This window comes from Limanda limanda, chromosome 7 (genome assembly GCF_963576545.1).
Source record: "Limanda limanda chromosome 7, fLimLim1.1, whole genome shotgun sequence".
NCBI lineage: Eukaryota > Metazoa > Chordata > Actinopteri > Pleuronectiformes > Pleuronectidae > Limanda > Limanda limanda.
In genome coordinates this window covers 6,215,848-6,223,317 of record NC_083642.1, presented here as the reverse complement: position 1 = coordinate 6,223,317, position 7,470 = coordinate 6,215,848, and positions in this window count along the sequence as shown.

Here is a 7,470-nt window from a genome sequence, read left to right as displayed (position 1 = left end):
TTTCATTTAGGTGTGTCAAACAGTGTAGAATTTAATGATTTTGTCCTGTTTTCATATTGTCTCAAAATCAAACTGTTTCTGTTTTCTTTTCAGTATGAATGATGATGAATTTGATTCAGAAGACGAGCAGGAAAAGGAAGAAGGTACGTTGTGGATATTGCTGCACAAAATCTATATTGACTTATGGCTTCACTATCGGAAACTACAACAATTCAACCAATTGAGATGAAACACACGAGTGAAAACATCTCTAGGATTACTTCATATTCAATTTCTGCTGATAGATCCCTTTCACCTAAATCTTACACACTGGACCTTTAATAAATTCTGCTCCAAAAGTAAATTGATTCTTCCTTGGCCTATACCCCCCCCCATCCACCAGGTTTCAATAAAATCAGTTCTGCAGTTTTTCCATAATCCTGCAAAATCCTGAGGTAAACAGAAGAATTAAAGTATTTATAGATTAATATAAATCATGGTATTATATGGGATGTAGAAATTGTTAGGTTTACTTAAAGGTTTAATCCATTGATTAAGTATAGTATAGACAGAGGTGGAGTCTTTTATTACCTAGTGGGGGTCAGGCTCTGAAAACACTACATTTCCCATAATGCCTCTCAGTGCCATTCTTTCATTATTATAAATTCTATGTAATATCCCAGTTTGTAATGCAGCTCGTCACCAAATGATCCCGCCCAAACATGTTCTCTGATTCTCTCCAGAGCCACAGACAAACATTATTCAACATTTTAAAATGCAGAGTACAGCGCCCCCCTTTTAATTATTCATCCAATATTGACAGTTGGTGTTTTGTCGAACAAGGTCAACACTTTATCTCGCAGCTTTTTTGTTCCTGTTTTACATCCACAGAGGAAACAGGGACCTGCAGGACCGGACTCCTCCGACCTACAGCCGTCTGCCCTGTCATCATACAGCCCGAGATCGACGTGGAGGTGAGAGGAATGAATCAGAGAGACGGGAACAGATTTAATGGAATATAAATAACTGGAGGGTTCATTGTGTTTCTTCCTCTTTGTGAACTTTCTCTGACCTGCAGCAGTTTAAAATCGGGTCAATGTAACTGGAATGTGCCGCTGCAGTTTCGCTGGCTTACTTGCCAACATTTAGATAATTCCATTTTGGATTATGTTGAAATGATCCCGATTTGCATGCAGCTGTTGACACGTTCCCATTTAACAGGTGAGCAGGCGAAGTGCTGTGTCCCTCTTATGCGACTCATGTGTCCAATAAACATTCCAGTTCCACTTCTAACGCTCACCATCATTGGCTTGGTTGTTTATATTGTTCACAGCTCATTGAAGCTTCAGCAACAACTTAGGTAACGTCTCGCTTCTCACCACTGTAGCACGAGTTCTGTCTGTCTCCTCCTCGTCAGCATCACTGTGCATGCTCTCCGTGTCTTTGCATTTTAAATTGGCTTCTTGAAATCTGTGTCGGTGTCTTTTTTTCAGTCATGACAAGTGAGTGTGAAGACTAATGTTCATTCACACCATGTGTTGTCGTAGTTGTCATTATTTGTGGTTATTGTTCTGTCACTGTGCTGTTGTTAATGAAGAGTCTTCGTATTGAAATGTTAGTGAAACTCATTTTAGATCACATTCAGTCTTGCGAACACTGGACGATCTTTGAAGAGAAGTTTAACGACTATCGCTCTGCTGCAATATTAAAGGAGCAGTTTAACATTTATGGAATTGGCCTTATTTGCTTTCTGGCAGATAAATAGATGGGGAAATATACATATTTTCACAGCAATGCTAAATCCAGTTAAGGAATTATTATATTACATTATTCCATCTTTTTTTAAAACAACACATTTTTGGATGCCAGAAATGTTGAGCTGTTTCCAATGAGGATTTCAAGGGAGCTTGAAGCAGCATTTTTGGCAAAAATAAGTTGATTTTGGAACAATTCCACAGAAAAAAACACCTCAGAGTGAATGAATGTGCATTTCAGAAGCAGGAGGAAGTTACTGTGCATGCATAATAATGAGCAAACATCCCACAGTTTGTCAAAATATAAATAAACCAGGACGTCCACCTCCTAACATGATGTGATCTGGTACCAGTGACTAACTGGTTCTCTGTGTTAGGCATGTACTCATCCAGTTCATCGGTATGTGTATTTGATATCAGTGGTCTCATGCATGCCGTGTTTTGGTAAATAAGTTATTTATTTTCTTCCCTATACGTAATTCAATGTATATTGAGAATCCAATTCAATGCTTTTTATTCAAACGTCATCATTACTGACAAATTATTTCTCCACGTTCAAGGGAAAGTTCATCAGCATAATTGCGAGTGTGATTCACTTTCTGAGTATTTCTGATTCTATGGAGCTTCCAGGTCGTTTCTTAAAAGATTGACACAAAGTGCTCGATTTAGTCCAAATGAAAAGAGAAATTATTGGAAAGCATTTAGTGTGAATATATGAGGATTCCAGTTAAAAGAAATGCAACAATTCTTAACTCACTTACGTCTTTCCCTCGGAAAAGTCACAGCAGGACATGATATTAACATAGAACAGGATGTTCTAATATATTCACATCTTCCACATTTACACGTCGCTGCTCTATCTGTGTTTTATGAATCTTGCTCTTGCACTTGTTCCTCTGAATGTTCTTGGTGTTTTCTGTCCTTTGGTTTTATATTGTTGTGACTATCTTGATTTGACCTTCGTATGTTTGTCACAGCAGCCTCAAAGCTCTTTTCAATAACCTCAGCTCGTTTCTTGTATTTATTCTCAAAGAAAAATCACAAGAGGTGGCATTTTGCTCCTGTACTTTGAGGATAAAATAATTATACATTTGCATTGATTTCACTCTTTTATGCCCTTGTGCTGTTTGGACTCCGGTAGGAAAGGGTTTTGTTCTCATGACAGGGGAAGTAAAGGAGTAAGAATTTATGTTTGTCAGTCCCATCATAACGCTCCTGGTCTGTCTGCATTTTCCTCACAATTACCTTGTCAGCATGGGATCCATTTCACAGAAAAAGCATCAGTATGTGGTAAAATGCTTTTCGTTAACGTCGAATACAAATCGTTCCCTGTTTGCTTTCCTTCTCTCAGCCGTCACTGTTGTCTCACTGCTTTACTTCCACAGATTGCCGTTAACCCACCAGGTCCCTCTGCCCCCCCCAACCACGAGCCTCCATCTGTTGCCGGCACACTGTCCGCTCACACCCAATCCCCAGGTGAACGCCCCCCTTGCACCGCTCCCCAAACCGCACCACAAACCGATTCATCCTCTGTACTCTGTGCCAGCGAATCGGTCCAGCCAAATAAGTCACAGCCTTTACCCAGACTTCACTGTGAATTAGTCGACCAAACGTCAGCGCAGCCCGTAGCCAGTAGTCCCGCTCCACTGCAGCAAGAGTCAAGGCCCGGATCAGACAGTTCCCCGGCTGATGGAGAGGAAATCCCTTTCCCTTCAGAGGCCTCTCGCGTGCAACTTCCAACCACAGAGACGGATCTGTGGCCGACAGGAGAGGACAGATCGACCGAAAGCCCGGCTAGTCATCCTCTTCTCCAACCGGCTGCTGCACGTGTCTCTGCTCCCGGTGCGGCTCAGGGCCTCGAGCGAGAGGCTGCACTGGGATTCAGTGAACTCGCCGCAGGATTAACAGAAGGTTTCACCAGGTCTGCAGAGTGTCGCGATGACAGTACGCTCACATCCCCTGTGGCAGAGGGTCAGGCAGCTCTGGGAGCAGAAGGTGAAGCTCAACCGTCACCTGAACTCACAGAGACGGCCCCCGAGACCCCAGGTGTAGCTGAGGCGTGCGAAAACTCGGCTGCTCCGCCTGCCTGGGCCTGCGGAGAGAAAGGAGATGCTCCCCAGATTCCACCTGACACATCAGGAGAGAATCTATCAAACACGTTGTCAGAGGCGTGTGAGCAGCAGTCGGCCGTGAACAGGAATCTGATGCCATCCATCGTCTTTCTGAGCGGAGTCGTCTCCCTCTCCATAGTGATGCAGGAGCCCAGCGCGATCTTCCTCTTCGGACTTCTTCTGGTGTTGCACCGTTTGTGATCACGCCCACACGAGTTCACTCTGATCCGTTTGCTAGTGAAGTGCCTTTTTGTATGATTCCAAAAGAAGTAATCGAGTTTAAACCACGTTGAAGTCGTGAATCACTGTGTGAGTTCTGAGAGTTATGTGTATTTTCATAGCTTTCTTTTCATGAAAGAAAAAACATGTAGGGTTCAACTCGTGAGTATTTCCATTTCATGGAGAAAGCTATAAAAGATATATGTGATATTTTCCTGCAGTGTTAATAGAATAGTTGTTTGTTATTTCCCAATTCTTACAACATTAATGTTATCACTCTAATGCCAAATAACTAGATATCATCACAAATGTATTTTGTCATGTGTGTATGTGCAGTTCTGAAATGAACCTGTTGTGTATTCTTTGTGAGTGTTGTTGTCAGTCTGCAAACCAAGGTTGTGAATCACTTTAACTGTTATGTCTGAAAAGTACATGACCATAGCGGGACATAGAATCACCATAGATATGCACAAGTACAACAAGTAGTATTTTTACCTTAATGCTGCAAAAACAACAGGATGACTTTTAATAAACACCAGATTGAAGTGGATGCTGCTCAAGGGACAAAACAAGTGGGAAACTTCATCCAGTGTGAAATGTTAACATGATATTTATCATTGAACATTAGAGAACTGTTCCACTGTTGTGTGTTTTCCTGTTAAACACTTGTTGATGTAGCATAGCGTCAAACCTTATCGCACTATACTTTGACGACCTCACAGCCAGAGCGGAGCACTGAATGACACGTTTGAAGTGATGAAAGATTTTGCAGTGTGTTGCCATTAAATATTTTCTGATATCCTGTGCCACAGTGTGTGTTGGTTTGTGTTTTTTCTTTAAATCCATTCTGCAAATGTGCGACGTTTCCTGCACAGTCATGACTCTGCAGAGGGAATAAACACAAACACTAAAATCACATCAGAGCCTCCGGTGCACACGGCTGAGTGGAAACACACAGACGGGAACATGAGCTGTAGATAGAACCCAAAGGTCACGCATTGCACTGAGGTCATAGTTTCATACCGTGCTCGAGGGCCAGAGGAAGCTGAGGTCAGCTGACAGCTTTCAGGAAACCTCCTCAGATGACACACTATCATTCTTTCTTTTTTTAACAATATTTTTTATTGAAGTTTCAAGTGCATATCAAACTTTATGCAGAATTTACAAACATTTGTATTTATATCCCCTCGAACAGCCACTCATTTACACAGACAAAGAAAAAATAAATAAACAAAATGGACAATGACAACAGACATCAAACTAAAGGAGTAAAAAATAAAATAAATAAAAATAAAAATAAGAAAAAAAAAGGCAGGATCATTTCACACACTCTCATTCTGATTATTTTCCTATAAAGGCTTATATCTGAAAACAGTAAAGAACAAATCCAGTGTTGTTGAATCTATCTTCTCTATCTTGTATGACAACCTCAAACCCATAAATGTCTCCGTCACTCTTCAGGTGTCGGGTGTCGTTTTACATTTGATCTCAGTTCCACATTTGGACCCTTAAAACTAAATTGTTAATCCGAGCACACAGCGCACTTTTATTTTCTCAGACTCCTGCAGGGAAGCGGCTGGGAGTGGATGAATTTGTGTGATGGTCACATAGCTCGAGTGTGGAATGTATTAAAAATTTAAGCGGACTTAAAACTGACCCAGGGAGGATAATCGGTAAGAATTCTCCCTCAGACGCTCACTTTGAAATAATTAATGCCTTTTAAAGCAGTAATCTACCCTGAAAGCCGTGTTAGGCCCTGGTGATAGAAAGAAGGGTTCTCTGTTTGTTTGTTGTGTGACATATACAACAGCAGTTAAAGTGGTTCTTGTGTTGCTCTTTTCCTCTTACCCAGTGTGACATCACTCTAATGGGCAGTGGGATTGTTGGAATGGAGCTATTTCATCTCGAGAAACAGCTGAAACAGCGACGGGCCCCAAGCTTTCACTTAAATAACATCTTTGACAGCAAAATCCCCCCAAGACAAGACAAATCCTGCTTCCTGTAATTCCCCCTCCTTTAACATGTCACTTTATTCAAAGGAAACTATAGCACCCATGGTCCATAGATGCTCATTGGCTTTAACTGCTCCATCACCGCTGTCGTTTAGGCCAGATTGAACTGTTTGGTACATTTGATTCAGTCTAAACTTTGTCCAGGAACATCTGTACGTCTGTTTAGTCTTCAGGACCACACAACCATCCATCCGTGTTATGTACTGCTTATTCGTTGAAGGTCACGTGAAGCTGGATTCAGTCGCCATTCAACGAGAGGCAGGGTTCACCCTGGACAGGTCGACAGCAGGTCACAGCTGGATGTCTTTGGACTTTGGGAGGAAGCTGACAAAACCCCAAACGGACACAGGAGAACTTGCAGAACTCCAGACAAGGAGGCCCCGGCCAGTCGTGAGGTTCAAACCCAAAACCTATTTTGCTCTGAGGTGTGAGGCTAACCACCGCATCACCAGGATTGTCCAGGATTACCAACCCCATCTTTAATCGTATTTTTTAGATTCTAAAATCACTGCAAACCTTTAAACCTTAAAGCATCACTTATTTTATCTGTCAATGACAAGAACACTTTGTTAATTTAAATTTAAACCCAAACCAAATGGGTTTGTGCCGGAGAAGCCAACCAGGAATCAAACTGGGAACCTCCTTGCTTTGAGGAAACAGTGCCAACCACTGCAGCACCGTGCCACCGTATAATCAAAAATGTATTTGCCAAAATTAAAATAAAAAACCTTTAGTTGAATTGCAGATAGGAAGTGGACAGGCTCTCTAGAGTCTAGACCGAACCTCTCCAATCATATGGCACAAGAGAAATTCTGTTATAAAGGAAAGAAAAACAGATGATCTGTAGTTTTATATATCCTCAACAGAACATACATCTATGAAATGTAATAATGGTTGTGGTAAAAATACCAGAAAAAACTGTGAATATGACAAGAGAAAAGAAGACTTGGAGTTGTCACATCCTCATTACAAGAAAAGATTGATTGTGGTGGAGATGTTTTGAGGTTTAAAGTGCCCATCTCCCCCTCTCCTTTGAAAGAGGACCCAGAATGCCTTGCTGCGGCCCTGTCAGGCCACCCTGCCCTGTCACCGAGGCCGGGAGGAGACCAGTGGTACCCGGGGGGGGGGGCGAGTTGGCAGCTGGGGCCCCTCACTGGTTCCGGACTGGAGAGAGAAACAGACGCGTCATGAGAGAATAAAAAACATCACTTTCAAGTTATTATGACCCACAATGCTGCACATGTCTCTCTCTCTCCCCCTCCCTCCCTCTCTCTCTCTACCTCTCCATCCCTCCCTCTCCTTCTCTCCCTCCCTCTCTCTGTCTCTCCCTCTCTCTCTCTCTCCGAATAAAACCGACGCTTTCCGTGAATGTGCGAGCTGCCTCCTCGCCAGCAG